General features: G+C 38.6%; 1 protein-coding gene across 1 annotated transcript in view; it reads right to left on the bottom strand.

The window, feature by feature from the left end:
- lobo (lost boys) overlaps nt 1–20,019 on the bottom strand; it is a 128,752-nt gene that overhangs the window by 101,589 nt on the left and 7,144 nt on the right. The window lies entirely within an intron of this gene.

The raw sequence follows: 20,019 nt of genomic DNA, 5'->3' as shown, positions 1-20,019 counted from the left end.
GGCTTTGTTTGATATAGAATAAACCGTATCCCATTATATGTATAGCTGCATAGTCAAAGGTTTGTTTTTATCTTTTCAACATAGCTACATTATTGAGCAATATCCTAGGTAGATGCAAGTACCTACGACAAGTAAATAGTAGACAGGGCAGAACCATCTGAACCAGAGTTGACAGATCGTCACCAAATTTAATACACTATATACCTACTCATACTAAGTACCATGTAATGCTGATGACATAGTCTCTGTATGTATCTCCTGTGAGTCGTCGCGAACGCGAGGTCAGTCGACGCCTCGCGGCCGCTCACGCACGCGTCACCCGCGTGACAGCGCAGGCGCAGGTCACTGGCTGCCTCCCAGTGATTAACGAACTTTCTAGAAGCTCCGTAACAACCAGATGCATACCTAACACATGCGGAACTTTCCTTTCAATGTGACGACTGCCGCGAATCAAGATTTCCATTCTATATTCTTCTCGTTCCCATCGTTATTGACACATGCAATTTAACAACCCAGAATTGGGAAACTCCCCTCGAGTTTCCCAATCTGTAGTGTATCCGTAGAACCTATCTCAGTAATTATTCATCGCCTTAGCTCCGAACTTGAGCCAGATAACTCGAGTTGTCTCTCTCTGTCCGGTGCGGCGATGCGGCCTGGGGCAATTAGCGAAATGGACGCCGGAAAGGCGAATGTACTCGCGTAGGTCGAGTGCGGACAGAGCGGGCGCTCCCTGCGGGATTCGGAGCGACCTCCTATTAATAGTACGACCAGCGGGTAATCAATATTCGCCGTGCAAGCCAACCCTCGCCCGCATCGCGCTTCCTGGAACTCACGAGTCGCGGGCCCCCGGCGGCGCCGCGCCTCCATAAATCTCGAGGCCGCTCCGCTCCCTGCCGCCGCTTCCTTTGTTTTTTTTTCGGCGGCGGAGTAATAAGATCGCGCGCGTCAATGTCAGGTATAGATAGGCGGCTCGGCGTCAAATGCTTGTGCCGTCTATTGACCGTGCAGATGTGCGCTTGTAAAAGGAAAACGTGTTCGATATTGAAGCGGCGAAGCGGTTGAGTCAGGGCCGGCCGCGGCGGAAATAATTAGTCGTAGAGATAATCGTTCAGAAACACAGTGCCGATCGTAAAACGGTCGCCGTGTGTGCGCCGGCTTTCGCAAGTGACCGGTTTGGCCGATATGAAACGCGGCGTGGGCATAGATTCCTTCGCGGAAATCTCTAAATGTCGTATGCGTAGTTCCCGTTAAAACTGCCTTTTGTTTCACATCATAAAATTAATCGAAATAGTCTGAACACTAATTCCGTGTGCGTATCGAGAAATACCGTTGGAGACTTAGAAATTAAAATGAAAAATAGGTATTTAAGTACATAATAAACAATGTTGATGCAGTTGCAGATGCGGCAAACTTGATTGTATATGTTATTGATGACTTATGAAATTTCACAAATAGCTGATTGAGCCATGACTCCGAGAAAGGTTGCAAAAAGCCAATAAGCGGCATCACTGGCCGATAAACAGCTGAATGCGATAAAATAGCGGCACGAGTGGCACAATATCCGCGCTATCGGAACACGTTCAGTGGGTAGATTATAAAACAAACAATATGCCGTTTTAATTATACCTCTTTGGTTTACCGCTTCTTGTAACTTTTTATTTCTTAAACGATGATTTGGACCATAACATCATGAATTCTTTAGAATATAATCAAAAGCTCTGGTACATACATACAAATGCCATGCATATACCTATTGCAAAAACACTTAGCGAACACCAAGCGATTTATACAATAGTAATAAATTAATTGCACTGGCTGGAAATTAAATTCTCATTTTAAATATACTTTCACATAACAGATATTTCCTGTCGATTATTTATTTTTAGAAGTTTGCAATTACAAATTGTATTATTTTAATATGTGGTCAACATAATTTAATTGTTGCATCACGCAAGAACAGTAATACAAAAACATGTCAAACTCGATAACTTTTTTTAGCAGTTGGGGAAAGGGAGACATTTCTGTGAAACAACAAAGCAACCCTACCCTGCGCACATCGCGATGCGCCCTGTGAACCATACCTATTACTTTTTTGTCGTACTAATTCTTCCATTCTTCCCCGTTCTCACGGATATCGCGAATAGGGCATACCCTGTTGTTCCTTTTAATATTTACAAAATTGAAAATGTAACCAAAAGAGGCGACTTATTGTCCTGAAATCTTTAAAAAGTCAAGAGTTTCTCCGAGGCAGAGCTAGTATTTCTGTCGTACTTAGTGTTATTAAGTTACTTCTCATCGATAAAGCACGCCTCGCTATATTTATCTCAGTCAGACAGACCTAAAACATTATCTCCAAGACTTGAACCGCGGCCACGGCATTGAGGCACGAACGGTTTATCGAGAGTACACTCTTATTGGTTAAAGTTAGACCAAAGATTTAGATGGAACTGAACCGCTATGGTCCGACCATTAGCTGCAAAAGGAACTCATTCTAATACACAAAGGTTTTTTGTTAACTAACGATACTAAGTAAATCTTGATCGGGTGCAGATGCAATAAGTGACCAAGGTGGCAGTTGACCAATAGTCAGTCAGGAGATGGGTGATCAAAACTATAAAGAAACCCGATATCCCAAAGCCAAGCCGCGAAGCACAGCTAGTTTCAGCACAAAGGAAAACCGCACATACCCAAATTTAGCTAATTATTTCACGGATTGTGATATGAGATGGTTGATCTCAAATATGACATGAACTCGTGGCCAAAACAATAGTAATTGCAATATTCCTGCTGCATCGACAAAGGACACTCGATAAATCAATGCAATACATAGAATTGTTGAATATCGTATGTTATGATAAGTACTGTAATACCAATTCGATTGTAATAAGAAACATTGTGTGTAGTCTCTCTCAATATCAATGCGATTTAAACTCTGTTAACTTATCTGAGAAAGAATACCACCAAAATACACTACGTTATCCTTTGATCAACCTGGACTGGTATGCACACACAACCGGTCGTGTTATTATCAATATTTTTTTCCAATTATTCCCATTCAAATTGAAAATTTATTCAACTTAGGATATATCACTTGTAGCTTGTAGTCTATCGCCGATTTCCAAAGCACAGGCAAAGAATAAGCGCCGCAAAAATCTCCACCGCAGCCTTTTCTTCAAGTACGTCAATTAACAAATATGGATCTTATTTTTCGTATAAAACACAACTAGACAATGTCCAATAAATTTTCGTGTAAATAGAGAAATTATCAACACTCCCAAGTCCCTATGTGAAAAAGTTATCAAACCTCATATATGTACAGCCAATATTGTCATTGTTCTCGTACCGGTAACTCTGATTTCTAAAGTCACAGTACACACACGGCGTGGCTCATAAAAAGACTCATTGCAATAATACACCCGATTATTGCTAACACTGTCAGACTTTATTCAAACCACCATATGACATTACATAAGAATTCTTTACTTCTTTAATAGTGCAGGATGCAAACGGATCAAGTCAAAGGCGGGAACTAGTTTGATTCGTTTTCCATAAGTCATCGACCTCTAATGATGAGCCGGCCTGATAAGGAAACAGTTGATAAATAACTACAATCACACACGAGCGGTCGCCAAGCATCAAGATTGTTTTTGCATTAGATTTACATATATTGAATCGATGGGATGATTATCAGCACGATAGGTGCGATCAATTGATCGATCCGTCGACATGCATTGAACTATAATGATGTGTTGTAAACCTGTATTTTTTTAATAAACATTTGTAGTCACTATCATGATGATTGATATACATGACAGAAAAATAGGTAGGTAATGACGGGTAGCTAAACACAAATGTCTACTGGCTACATTGAACTATGTGACTATTTCACAAAGAAAGAAAAATAATGTTTTTCGAAATATAATTTTATATGTGCTTGTTATATTCAGTTTCGTGGTTACACTCTACTAATAAATAAGGCAGCTGATATATGGCAATAAGAGTATTCACAACGAGGGTTGAAATCAGGCAGGCGGTGGAGATGAGAGAAAGAGAATTACTCGAAGTACCTTTGTCTTCCAAATCTTAGATTTTCAATTAATCGTTCGTCAAGTAATTCGCTCCCAACGTTGTTTATTTACAATAGTTCTGAAGGATCCGTCACCTGACACTATACTAGGAGAGAGTGGAGAGAAAGTCGATATTGTGTGGACACAAAGTGCATCCGACGCGGGCTTGCGTAACCGCGAGGACGCAATGGAAAAATAAACTGATATCTAGATCTTCATTGTCTTGTATTTTTTTATACTAATCAAGCAAATAGCTAGACAGCTGCGGCTGCGCTGTCATTAGTTTTACTATCTGACTTTTAAAATAATCAATCTGTACTATGGTAATGTAAATTTTATGAATTAAATATGATTTTGAAAATTATGCCTTCCTCAAGATAATTTACTGATCGTAATGACAGCGCGGCCGCAACGGTCGAAACACACCAAGAACCACACTCCTTATAGGAAGTGAACTGCGCAAACTGTGGAGGTTTGCAACACCAGGCAACAGTCCCATGCGCTTTGCGTTGTAGGTTTATACGTGTTTTATACATCCGTGTGAAGTCGGGTCGCTAGTTGTTGTTTACACTCAACAAGCAGCTAACGTCTAAGGTTACTTATCAAGAAAATTGTCTTGAACATTTAGGTACAGATAAGAAATCTTTGGTATTCGCGAGATAGGGCTCAAGGTTTTCTCGTAGCGTAGCGCGGCATGGCGTGGCGCGACGACGTAATTTATCGCGAGGCGACCGGATGGCAGCCAGGGTCGCCACTCGACCACCCGCCGCTGAACGCAGACTTTGCTACTTATTGTGCTTATGTCACAGTGAACCATTTGCGACAGTTTTTTTTAGAGTACGATCGATGAAACTTCCTGCTCTCCGTGTGTTTTTGTTCTTCGATATATATGTAGTACGAATATTATATGTATAGGATAAGGCAAATTATGATGATCACTTGAACGAGACTGATTAAAGTTATAAGAAATGTAAAGATAACCTTTGTAAATTATTAATGGCAACAAAAGCAAGATTGTTGTATTAATAGGTCAATTAAAATCTAACTACAATTCGATTATACAAAAATGGTTTACACTTACTAGAACAACTAATTCATAAGCAATCGCGACACCCCTATTAAGACGCCCTCAGACAGAAACACTCTCAGAGTCTCGGGTGCCATCCAGATACGCGACGCCATCACATTGTTTGACTGGTTTCGTACTAACTATCGATTTAAATCAAAGAATATGAAACCAAATGAATCACCAAACAATGGCCGCCTCTGGCTCACGCCCGCACATTTACATTCTCAGTCGCGACCGTCATTAAGACGCGCATATCACAATATTTGGGCGAAGTGCGTTTGCATTTCACTTCTCACCATCGAATCGATTGGAAGTGAGACGCAGCGAGCCAATCATATTGTGCCATTGTGTAGCAACGACAACCACACTGCAATGTGATTTGTTCGCTGCATCTCACTTCGAATCGATTCGATGGTGAGAAGCAAACCCACACTAACCCCTCTGAACTGGCTCTTACTGGCCATCAGCATACATGCTGATGGCCAGTAACAGCCAGTGACGACATCATTAAATTTATACACATATACATATATGAGGATATTAAAGAAAAATAAATATGGGGGGTTTTATGAAGGGAATAATAGAAGCCAAAACATATATTTTTTTATTTTTGTCTGTCTTTCTGTCTGTATGTATGTAAAAACTACTGGATGGAATTTGATGCGGTTTTCACAGTATATAAAACTAGTATAACTTAAAATCTGGTATAGATTTCATCGGGATACAGTGGTTAGAACTCGAAATATTGTCAATAACAAATTATGAGCGGACGGACTGGAGCCACGGGCAAAAGTGTACTAAGTGTAAAATAAACAATAGATTTGAAATTAATTGAGTCACTTATTATCGAATCCGAATGTGAAATGTGAAATTAAACTACTAACACATCGCCACCCCTAGCACACGCCCGCAAATACATTCTCAGTCGCGGCCGCCGTCAGTGAGACGCGACGCCATCACAATGGCTTGTATACGAGGGGGCAGATATCGTCACACGAACAGACACTGAGTGCTTACCGATATTAGGTACTATTCGGAGTTCGGAGACAAAAACATTTAAGAACAGAATGCTCCATAATAAATAGGGACTAATCACACAGATTCAGTTAGCCCCATAGTTAAAGAAAGACAAGGATATTTGTACACTATACTAAAAACTTTCAAGCCTACTCCAAGTTTTCTTGTGATATTTATTCGACAGAGAGACTTCATCACATCAATAACTAGTTAATACCAGTTTCACAATAAATTATACGATCTTTGAAGAATATCGTACAGTATCATAGACTGGACAAAGATTAAAGTAGAAATAGCAATGACTATAAAAAGGTGTACTTAAATTGCAAAACAATTTGCAATCAGTCACACACTTCAATATAATATATCAGTTATATCGCGAATGGATGTCCAGTCATTCTGACATCAGTAGATATTGGTGACACTAACTAGTGGGTCAGTTACCGACAGACATACAGACAACACTGCGCTGCGAAATGAGCATCATCAATCGTCCATGTAATTGAGGGCAAGAGAGGCTGCGTGGTCTGTGAAGGCAGAAATCTTTGATTACTTGTTCTTCATTCCACACAATCTTAAAGTAGGTATATTTTGAGAATTGTATGGATTATCTGTGACGCCTCTATGGCCTAGTCCTGTTTTTCATTCGGGGCTGAGGTCAAGATGAAATAAGATCTTGAAGTTTTGGTCTTGGATGTTTGGCAATTGTAAAAGGCAGGAGTAGATAAAATATCGTTTATTTAGTTGTCATAACGCAAGTCTCTTTCAATATCTTTCAATTTGTCTCTTTCAATGTCCCGTTAAATTAATGAAAAGACATTTCGGCTCTTATGGCCGAAATAATTGTGACAATGATTTTAGAAAAATACACAAGCTATAGGATCAACTTCAATAGGATATTATTATAGTGACGTATAGCAGCTCTGTTAAAAGTAAGTTACCGAAACTAAACTCCTAAAATTCAAAAATCTAATATTTATTACTTCATATTAGCAGCACATTTGATCTATAATCCAATATGTGGTCCCATTAACAATTTAACAATCGTCGGTACGTATAACCTGTTTAAAACTTACTAGTTTCGTAAAATACCATCCAAATGATGTCATATCAGCAGGTTCTACAACAAAAGGGTCTGATTGTGGACCTGCGAGGGTTCAGAAAGATCAGCGACTATTCATGCGTAAATAATGTCATTACAACCGTTTATCGGCCGGACAAAGTGGCTTCATTTGAACATTCTTACATTGGGTATAACAATGTTAAGGGAACAGAAGTGTAACTTATAGATTATAACGTGAAAGCAAGCTGTTCGAGGACCGCGGATCGTAAAGCGAATAAAAAAAAGACGCTTGTAGCATTATTATAACGGTGGGCTCATTTGTAGATTTATATTAAGTAATGTAATGAGAATGGAAAAGTCATACGAAACAAAAAAGTCGATAAATATTAATATGGGTGTAGTAGTGTTTTTGGAACAATAGTCTGAAGGTATAGCTGACAAATGAAGAGTATTACTACTTAACACTTTTACATGACGGTACATTTGTAAATGTACCATCAAATAATCCATTTTATGATTTAACAAATATTCGAAAATGTTCGGCATTTGTCTATTTGTTAGTAAAATAAGTACCTAACAGTTCTATAGTATCATTATTTAGCGTCTCAGTACTCGTGATCGAGGGTCATCATTGTTTCGGCGCGGTACCTGCTCCTCATTATCCCCGGCTACCTGAGGATCGCGGGTTTTTTCCGCGACGCCGCCATTTTTACTTATTCACGCTTTTTCTCTGCGAAGTTATGAAAAACTGAGGGTTGAACGTCTCGCCATATCGACGCGACGACCGACAAAGCTATAGCACTCATCGAGGACGAGGCACGTCGTGAGTCTAGTCAGCCTTTAAAAAAATATAAGTTTCTGAACTGTGTTTTTACTTAACCAACTAAGTTGCATACAAGGTATACAGGAACTAAGAAAGCCCGTATTAGTGGCACGTCTAATTCAGCGCACGATTGGACACGCACGGTGCGCGCGCGCAGCGGACGCGGCGTGTGGTGTGGACGCGTGAAAGCTCGCCGGAAGCCCGCGAGGTCGACTCCCTGCTAGCACATCATTACTAGTACCAACCTGAGCTGGGTGTAGCTAACGTAGGGCTACACGATAACACCGGGGCCCCAAGATAAGGGGCCCTGGCTGACTTTAATTCGTCACATACATTTAATTTAATAAAACTTAAAACGGGTCCATGATTAATAATTATTCCAGAATCCACTAAACTAACATTAAAAATGTGTGTGTCCTTCTTTTACGTCAAGAAAATTTGTTTGAGTACGTTTTGATCTGGAGATGGGTGGAAGCTAGAGAGTGACAAAGCTGTTTTTGCAGCGGGCGCTGCCGCGAGTAGCATCTAGTATTGTAAAAAATAATACATCTAATTTTCGTTAAAGCCCCATAACTTTTAGGCCTACGGTTACCTAGCTATGGCGGGGCGTCTATAGGTCCACTTTATATAAGTATGCTCGTGCATGGTGTTATGTTTACGTGATGGGGTAATGAAAACTTAGGTGTTGATTGTTGGTTATTGAGAAATCGCAGGTCAAAATCAAAACATGATCTTTCAAGGAACCCTTTCTTTCAATAGATTGATTTTGAAATGGATTTGTCACAAAATTGTCGAATGAAGATCCAAGGTATTTGAAAACAACGAAATGTAGGAGATTCAGGAGTTATTATCAAATATTTACCTAAATCTAGACCTACGATCTTGGAAAACGCAATTAGCTTGTATGTACTTTCGCATTGTGTAGGTAAACATTTGTCCACTGAGGATCCCAGCGGTAAAGTAATTAATAAACAGTCAACAACTACCTGCCCTCCTAGCCATCACCTTGAACATGTAAGCACTTCGAATTTTGGAAAGTTATCTTTGTAATAAACAGGGTTGGCCGCGGGCGCCCATTGTCGTCACTTCCGGGAAGCGCGCGCGCCGGTCGCTGAGTCGCCGACAGCGCCCGCGCCGCCGCCACGCCATAAAATAGTTGAGAACAAATGATTTTTACAACGTGCACTATTCTCACCCGCGTTTATGAATACACTTATCGGCATGTATTGTACATATATTCTAACAATTGAAATGAGTAGCATCTTTGTACTCATTATAATATACTTACGCGTATATTATAATGAGTACCAAGATGAAACGCGTTTCATGTGTACATGAATAAATAAATTAAAACCATATTTGTACACTCATTGATATAATTTATTGAAAAATAAACTACCTTTATTAATAAACGAGATTATTGGGTCATTGACTTTATTTATCTTCGAACCTATATAAAACCATAATATCTATATATCTATATATCTATATATCTATATATATATATATATATATATATATATATATATATATATATATATATATATCTTATGGTTTATATGGTTTTATATACATATGTATAAATGTATTAATTTATACTTGTTTCTTATGTAAAATGTTTCTTCTTCGTGTGAAAAATTGTTATTCATTTTCATTTATTGCTTTATAGTAGCTGTATTGTATTATATAATATGTATGATATAATATATTGCTTATTGGCGATTATCTTGCAACAAGCAATATCATCGAACGCCCCTTAGATGGCTGGCATATTGGCAGTCACAGGGTAGCTTGCTGTGGCAATATAATCTGTAATTATAATGTAGTTTATAGCCCTGTCTTTCAATACCTCATCAGAATATTCATAAAAACAATTTTCATAACGATATGCTGATACAAAATTCGCCTATCATTATCGCGCGAAAAATTAAAAAAAATATATACTTACACCGGACGTGAGACGTGACGCACAGTCGTCACGCGAGCTTTGTCACTTATTACATCCAACCATTCACAAGGCAAGGGCCCACGATGCCCACTGGTGGGAAACGTCCCAAACAATAGCGGGTTAGTATCGGATTCTCGAAATTCGGTGAATCGGAGCGGTTCTCCATAATTACCGCCAAGAGATAAACGTTTAGCGATAAGATGTTTTAAATATAGTTACTTACATTCGTTGTTCTACTTGTATAGGGATTAGTAATTTGTAGGAATATTAAACATTTTTCAGGTGAACTTCTTATCACAATGGAATGAATAATAGCTAAGTATATTGGTATTTATTTTGCCATATGTTCTATGGTAGCCCTACGACGATTAAGGTTTTTCACTATAGCTGACGTGTATCCTATACGTCAGCTATTATAATGACATTAACATAAAGGTTACTATCTGGGCCATAATTAAGTACCAAATTAAAGTCTTCAGTAAGGGTGTTTTTCCACCAGGGATATGCTAATCTTCGTTGTTAAGGATATGTTTGATATCCACAGATCATATTCCGTAGTCCACATAACATAGCATTATGTAAACAGAATGAGAAAAGCCTCTTGCAGTATAAATATAAGTATATAATCAGTATTAATATGGGAAGTTGATTTCACGGACGCTTTTTCGTGCAGTAGCTTCAAAAGTCATTTTCAGTTCATAGTCATAATGTTCTCCCATCTTCGTTAAGAAACACTATAAGAAGAAATGGAAACGAGTTCTAACTTTTATATATTAAAAAAAATGATGATGGGATGTATGCTGCGTGTGCGTGGCATGGAAAAGTGCTGCGGATGTGCTGTGTCATACCACCCTTTCTACCGACACGTAGCTCCAGACGGCCGCCATTGCATCTCCATAGCACACCACAATTGACTCTTCGTTTAATTCAAATCCTAGCATCACAGTTACATAGCACATCTCTGATGGAAAAGCAACGCAAACCTCCATTAGATAAACGGCGCGGTGTGGATCGCAAACACGACAAAAGCTCATAAAACGGTTTAATTAGTGTAAACGCTCCAAACTGGCATTTATACCTAGAATGAAGCGCAACAAGTTCTAACATATTATGAATACTTATATTAATGCTTGGCATGGCATTACGTCTTACGTACCTACTACAATAAGTACTTACTTGTACTTACTCAGACATCATCATCATCATCAGATAGTATCGCATCTCAGATTCTTGCGTACTCAATTATATTTGCCTAAACCAAAGTAGAATCAAGCTGTTATTCATAAATAAAATTTATATAGCCATGATATATTAATTAAACCAACCGCAAACTTTACAACTCCGTTCCTAGTTTAGAAGTAAGATAATTTTCAAACAATAACTTATCATGGCCAAACACATCTGCTTCAAAGCAACGGTCACGCCACGCGGAAACAACAAAATTTGTAACATGATACTTTAGCAGTCGTGTGAAGAGATGAGAAGACAATACGCATACAGTCAACAGCACAACCTATCCTTTCATTGCAAATTCGCTGCTATTACCGTGACATAGAAGTCCATGCGGGCTAACATGACAAGCAGTTGATGGCAAAATTCCTTCGCGCGGTCTACTTAAAATAATACAATTTTTTACTGCAACTGCGCACTCGTTAGAACGCGTTTCCTCAGTGACCCTACCCGCCCATTGTTTATTACAAGGAAACGTTAAAAGACGGCCATAAAAACTATATGACAACTGCACAAAAGGGTGCATATGCCTTTCAGTGAGAACAGTGGCGAAGCGCGGCTCTTTGTCATGGTAATTGAATGTCGTTGAGAACCTTCCAAATCTTCGTTATCCTGATGGACTCGTCCGAACTGACGTGTTAGACAATTGAATACATCTTGAGTTGACTCAATCAAGACAATAAGACGCCTAATGCGATAAATTTTGATTGAAATGTAAGGTATAATGTATCCACTATCTGCATATTTGTTGTATTTTAGATTAGAGTCTTCTATTAATACTTAATTTACTCTATTTTGGGCGGGTTATCAGAGAAATCTACTTGATTTCATCATTAATAAAAAATAATACAAAAATCTGACGATAAATGGCTTATGTTAAGTAATATAAATTTTCATCCAAACAAAAAATATAAATTGAGTTTCATCAAAACTCCAACATTTTCGTTCCTAAAGTTTCACAACATAAATACAAATATCTGAAGTTACTCCATTGCACACTAGTCCAACATCGAGAAGGGATGCAGTGCAGTGAAAGTGTATTGAAATTTTATTTGCGCGGAAGATATAAGAGATGTTTTATGACCAGAAGTCTTTAATTTTAGGGTTCCGCCTGTGTAATAGTTCGTAAATTCGCAGCTCCACAACCGAGAGACGAGACCATTAAACGCTCGTTAACTTGTGATACATCAGACATTATCTGTAATTTCTCATAATATGCCGACATAAGCGCACGGCCCAAATAGTGAGGATACAGAAGACAATCTTTAAACCGTTCATTTATTTGTAAACCAATATAAGTCGTTTCTGAAATTTAAAATCTTAAAATACATCGGAATGCCAGCCGGGCTAACGCCACAATCCATTGCATGTAATATTAATAGAAAAACTCATTGCAAATCTAATCTTCTTATTACATCTTATGATAGACATAATCATGAAACTTCCAAGCAGTTTTCACACAATTATTCAAAACTTAATAAAACTTAAACACATTTATACAAACAAATCTACAGCTTTATTACATTCGTATTAGTACCGGGGCAACAGACGATGAAGTATTGAGCAATCAAGAATATTCGATGTAAAACGTTATTACTCTTTTTACATATAGAATTTCTGTACACGCAGTATTTTTCGGTTAATAATTCTGCTACCTGCGCAGATTTCGACCACCCCGGTCCATTACGCGAGTCATCGTTCTCCAAAACTGGGCTTCGCGGAAAAAAACCATCCATTTTTACAAGCTTTTATTCTGTTTACTTGCAATGTATATGTCGCTATGTCCGTCTTAATCTTCAACCGATTGAGCTCAAACTTTGTATAGACATTTAGTTTGTATGACAATGCTTATGATAAGCATAATCTGATGGTGCACTCAGTAACTGCTTCCAACGTGGGAACTCCTCAACGGTTTACTGCATGGATATGATTTTTTATTAGACAAATTGAATGCTCTCTATGACTTTTTTCCACTTATATATGTACTCAGATATGTAAGTACATATGTAGAAAACAAAACATGATTTTTTTAAACTTTAGCTCTGTTTCTTCACTTCCGAATGGATTCTAGGTGAAGGTGAATGTGCAGTGTGAGGTCTCACTGAACACATTATTTTTCAATAATAACTACCTATATTCGTAGCGTGGATTCGCCATTGATATCCTTAATATTTTAAAATACCTAGATACAGAGTATAGACAAAAACCAAAACGATTTCAGTCAAAATCAAGTACCTACCCATTTTTTATTAAAAAGGCATTTTAATGGGCGCAGAACAGCCGACTGAGTTATCAAGGATACACAAGTCACCTCGCGGTTTACGACACTCATGATTGGTGCCGCGAGTCGTGTCATTGCATCGCATCCGGGAGCTGAGAAACATATAAAATTGTCAAACTCCAAGAGATTTTTTCCATAAGTTTACCTCTTTATGGTGTATGTGTCTTATACAGCACCAGAAATACCATGGAATAGGTTACCTAGAAACTGCTGCACACCGTGAAGTCCCCCGAGTCGCGTCTGTCAAACGCGATTTACCCAACAAGCTGATTTTGATACAGTTTTCAACAACAGATAGTGGGCCAGTAAAACTTAATAACTGAGAGTAACTATCAAGACTCCATCTAGTTACCAGGTCCGTGATTGCATCGCGTGCATACAGCGACCTCGCTGCCGCGGCCATGTCTCGCGGCCCTTTTGACACCGTCGCCGTCGCCTAACAACCGGTACTTACGATTACGACCAGCGCAGCGCGACCACGCATAAGTACACCCTACAAGTTTGGGAATATCTTTGACCCTGGGCTGTTCCTCTGACGTTTCGTTTACGAACGCGCTCGACATTGAACATAAATATGCGTGCAATATTCTTTTTAAAGAATGATTAAAGTGTAATGACAGATTTATCAACTTACCTTTTTACTGACCATCTGACTGTACTGTGAGTACTGAGACATGCGTGATGTGACGCAAAATAAACTTTTAGTAATAATGGCCAGTCAAATTGATTTTATTATCACATTTCCCTCTCGTTTTAGCCACTATTCAAGTTGCGTGGTCATTTTAGTGTCCAATTTATCTCTTGGTCTATAATATAGACACGACCAATAAGTAATCTGCCTTTTGAAATACAGAGAAAACATAATTAATGATCGATCCTAAGACCGAAGTAGCTGATAACAAGTCACTAGATACATCCAAGTCTAAGCTCTGACTGTGTTATCGCGGGAGAAATGTATTCGTCTGAGTGTGTGGTCAGATAGCCAAACCTAATTTATTTAAACACAATCTATTCTCGTTCCCTTTCCTAACTGAAATGCCAGATTTTAGTTAAGCTAATTTAATCGTAGCCAATTCTATAGTAGTTTTAAAATCTATTCACAGACTTACAAATTCAGATTCAGGAAGAATAACATAATTAAAACTGTTATATGATTATTAAACATTACCCGCTACTTAACCAGGTTTTTATATATACTACCCAGGTGACAATTTCATCGCACCCGGGTGCTAAGCAATAAATATTATAAAGTAGAAAATTTTGCTATGTAGTTAACAAAATTTTGACTGACATCTATATTGCCCATAAAAATAACTAATTTGTAGATGCCCAGACAAGACCATGCATTTTAACTGAATACGGTTAAATTCCACAGATGATAAAAAAAGGTTTAATTGATGTAAATAACTACCTAGGTACCATCAAAATAATAAAAATGAACGCACAAGTTCTGACATCTTAAACGCGACGTGCGTTTGCTCATTATTTTAGCTCGCGACATCCTCATTGAGAAAAGTTCACGACGCAATGTGATGCGACGCAGTACAATGCTTCTCCGAAAATCCAAAAGTATAATCTTCGTAAATACGTTCACGTTGTATATTAATAGAGTGATTATACAGGACACAGACGCGTACGTTCATACATGTGATATTTTCGAATCGCGACTCATCGTCTGGTTTCGTATAAATGGGGACAACGTCGTGCAGTCCTCGACAGAAGTCGCGGGGCGCGCTATCTCGCGGCCTCGCAGCGGCCCCGCACTCGCGATAATTGCGACGCTTATTGACTTTTATTTATTAACACCAAACACAGAAATAAAGACGCATTGCGGGGACCATTCAATTGTCTACAATGCGTCTTTATTTCCGGGGAGCCGTAATTATTTCTGGCAAGGATACCAGTGACTGGAATGTCGAGTTTTAAAGCCATTCGCATGCCAGAAATCGTTACATATCAAGTTCGTTTAATAATAAAATTCTAGCCTGGTTCAGGCATTCACATCATCTATAACTCTATTGCAATTTAATTTACTGTCACCCTGTAGAAGCAAACTCTGGATGCGCTGACTGCTGGCTTCATGTCGTCGACAACGATATGCGTGCTAATAGTCTAACAACTGAAGTAAAGGAGACAAAATAAGGAAGTGGACCCTGAGCTCCAACGCTCTATGGCTAAGAAGCTGTCTGTGGTGTAGACAGAAAATATCACCAACGCGCTCCGTCTTAACTTTTCACAACAGCCAGTCAGCACAGCACAGAATCACACGGTTTTCTTGCAATCAGTATAATCTTGCGTAGTTAACTAGCGAGAGAAATACCCGTCGCCATAGTCTCTGACAGTTACGCCGGTCAATCGCTCGGATCTTCAGCGTTGTAACCGGCTTTACTTTTTTATGGATCGAAGCGGCGACCGGCATCCGTTTGATATCCAGCAGCATCAGCTACGTCAAAGGAATCAACTTTTTTAGCCTATTAAATAGCTGCTGGCTAACGACCATGCAATACGGTAGTTGTTCCTTCTACAAGCAAACATATTAAACTATGCTAGAAACTACGATCGAAACTTTGTGAAATCACAAATTTGCGGGGGCGAAATGCAAATTGTTACTTTTACTTTACAAATAATCATATAACAGTCATCATTTAGGCAACATTATTGGTGGCACCCGAGGACGAAATTGCGATTTGCATCTATCAACATGAGACATAACATCAAAAATGTACATTACAGCACATAGTTCAATTATAGGTACTCGTACATATTCTAAATAATCAGTAGGTAATTATGCAGAGTAGATAGCACCTACAAACAATGCGTGAGTAACTTATAGTCATATAAAGGTAAGTACGTGTATAAAGATGAGCAACCATCGCTAGTCTGTTTATAGTCATGAGGGCACGTTCGCGACCGGTCACTATTGGCAATTATACCTAACGAGCGGCTGCCTGCCAACATACTTATAACGTGTAAAAATTCAAGTCGCGGCGTCAGCGGTGCAGCCGGTCTCGCGCCATCGGGCTAATGAGTCGGGCGAGGGGGGTGGCCGCGAGGGGGTGCGAGGGGGGTAGGTAATGGCGCGCGGCGTCGGATGTCGCCGGGGGGTGCCGCGCGCCGCGTCGCCGATAACAAAATCACTAGAGAACCGTGTGGACGGATGTGGGTAAATTGGATGTGGCATGTGGTGATTATTTTACCAAATTCTTAGGAGCCTATTTGTCAGGTCAGAGCTCAGGCAATATTAATAATACTAAAATTATTACAACCGCGATGGAACATTACCTATGCTCAAAATATAGTAACGACAATATTATTAACTAACAATTATAATACTACGTTTTCTTCATTAATAATTTGAGTGCGTTTCAAATTAATCTATCCTGATGGAAAGCGAAGATGAGGTCTGAAGTCTGTTACACGCAAGCTCAAAAAATGCCTATTCACTCACCACTTGACTATAGAATCGTTATCAAATTTATTTCATTTAACAGCTCGGGGCAAATGAACAATGTCAAACCCAAATTACAATACAATATTCTTTATATTTTCATCTCGTACGCTAAAGTAGTTGTACACTGCATTTATAAGACTATTTGTACCACATGCGGCCAATATCACTCATGGATATGGATATGCGTATGCCCAAAAATAAAAATATAATACCAAGTAATACAGACAAGGCATCAGGTATAATCACATATAGTCAAGCTGAGTAACATCAATACAGCATTTAGTTTTAATACCGCGTCCAATACAACCGCTCTGTGGAACATCGGCAATGCCCAAAATACAGTGCGGACGACGCGTCGTAAATCGTGGCGCGGCGAGAGCCTTTGTGTGGCCTCGCTTGGCGAAAACACCGTCGTACCTACTGCCACGGCCCTGTCAGTGTCTGCTTGCTTGCTGACTACACAGCTGTAATACAGCTACCAAGAAATAGCGCCGGCATATTCTCGTATATAAGTTGATTTTAGCCCGTCAAAGAAAGCACTTTTAGAGCTTTATCTTCATATATAACAGTACTAGCTGTTGCACGCGGCTCCGGCCGCGGCAAAAAATAGCCTATGACACTAGAGCTCTCCACAAAAATAATCACCTCAATCCGTTGCTCCCGTTTTGACGGTCAAAAAGCACATTTATTTTTTTATAATACTAGTATGGAAGCATGGATCGCAAGATATAAAACTATACTACTTATAGACCTGTCAGTGACAACGATATGCTTACAGCTAAAACAAAATGTGAACGTACACATTCATATTTCCCTCTTCACGGCCTATTGTAGTTGCAAGACATTATTAAGCTTCTCCTAAATGCGATGAGCGTATTACATGACTCATATACGATCAGGTAGGATGTGTAGCGTAATGATTGTGGTAATAACCGCGCTTGACATGCAGTTCGGTGATCGATTGTCATTTGATGTTTGATGTGACAAACTCAGTTGATATTTATTAACTCAACTCTAGCCTTTTTTTTTTTGTTTATAACTATGAAGTTCTTGAAAATGCTGGTGTTACATGTATAAAAACGTATATATGTTATTAAAAATTGAAATTTATCTCATTTATGTGTGCCGTATATAACGCGTTACATTTAAATAACCTAAATTCATTATGAAATCTCAACTATCACTATGAAATAACAATGATTTTTTTATATAGGTATTTATAACAATATATAAAGAGATCCTTATCACTAAAACAACTTGCACAGAACTTCTCATCCAGAAAGTATAAAGGGTTTACCTTGTTAAAATGTGATTCGGCTTAGAAAATAAACGTAATGGTAAAAAAAACAAAGGTATTCTTTTCTGGCTCGATACAAACGTATTCAGCCAGGAATATGATATAGTTTATAATACGAACTTACGGGCGCGGTACTAAGGTACAGTTGACTTATAAACTCACCGTGCATAAACCTCTATTCCGCGGTAATACAGGCGAATTTGCAATAGATTCACGTAGTTCGACGAACTGTTTACTGTACGAAGTACGTACGGCGATGGCATCGTAAAAAATAGTAGCCTGCGCGTGATCTTTACAACGCTAGCGGTTCTTAAGAACACAAAGGACTGTTGGTCGTAATGACGAGTTTCAAGATGGCAAATTCTTTTTTACAAGTGTATAAATTATACCTGCCCGAGCGAGGTTTGGTTGGAGAAATTAGTGGATCAACAGCATTAGCGGATCAGCGAAAATTATGGCATTTTAGTGTATACAAAATGCAGTAAACTATAAAACAATGCCGACAATAAACAAATGTCAACACGGATATCGGACCCTGGGCTCCGATGCTCAATGGCTGCGGATATAAACGGCAAAACACTCAAAAAATTTGTTAAGAAAAGAAATTCTCCAAGTCTATCACCAAATAGGTAAGTTATATATAAAACTGATGAGTGAGAGAGGGTGCAATGAAACGTTCCCCATATATATCTAACGCCAGTACTTGGCGTTTCTCAGACCTAGCTCAAAAAAATCTATTTGTGGTTCGTCACAACGAGTTCCAGCGACAAAAAAATGTCGAGAGGGCCTTATTAGGGAGAGTGGACCCGCAGAGACTACCATACACGCATGGCCAGTTACTTCTTGACATGAGAGTAATCCTGCCAATCCAAGGTAGATTTAACAATAAGAAAAAATCACACATACAGTGCAGGTATTATATAATCTGTGGTGCAGTGAAAAAAATTTGAGTAGGCAACGTCAAGTTGCTCGTTTAAATCTTTTATTGATTTTTTTCGTCATCACCTCTTTAGCTAATACATTAGGACAGTATTTTAATAATTCAATAACAATCTCTAACAGTAACAGAGTCTATATTTTAAAACCCAGATATAATTATTACCATACAATATTAAAAGTAGTCTGCCTCTCTCATCGTCTGACCGTTTTCTAAGCGAAATCACACGATAAACAACATTGAGTAGGATGGCAATCGAGAATGGAATTCTGATAATCTAAATTCTCGATGGCACATCAAATTTGACTGCCTGAATCTAGAACATGTTTCATTAGTTACTGCCGTACGACCTAACGAAGATATTCAGAAAATCTGTCTAATAAGACATGAAATAAATGTTTAGAATGGTTAAATAACTGGAAACATGAACTGGCTGCGTCCTATGGTATCACTTCAGCGGGAATATCGAGATAAATTCCTACGTCGCTGGGGAATAAGGTAGCTTTCTACTGGTGAAAAACTGTGGAAATCGGTTGAATAATTTTGAAAATTACACACACTTCCTCTTTATATTACTTAATGTTGCATTTATAGATAGTATAAACTACATTTTAAATTATACACGTATTAATAAACCTGTGACAAAAATATATTCAAAATAATAATCATAAAATTCCCAACAGCATTTAACTGTTGAATGTCTACGAAAGAAAATAAAAACATTCGTAGATCTACTCGTAGCACAAGCTACGACATTTCGTAGTCGTAGACATCAACGCTACGACAATATAGCTAATTCAATTTCTTTCGCTTGTTGTTATCTCGTAGAAAAAGAA

The sequence above is a fragment of the Plodia interpunctella genome, chromosome 17 (assembly GCF_027563975.2).
Source record: "Plodia interpunctella isolate USDA-ARS_2022_Savannah chromosome 17, ilPloInte3.2, whole genome shotgun sequence".
NCBI classification, from domain to species: Eukaryota; Metazoa; Arthropoda; class Insecta; order Lepidoptera; family Pyralidae; genus Plodia; species Plodia interpunctella.
The sequence above is the reverse complement of the archived record's forward strand: the minus strand, read 5'-3'. Positions and strand labels throughout refer to the sequence as shown.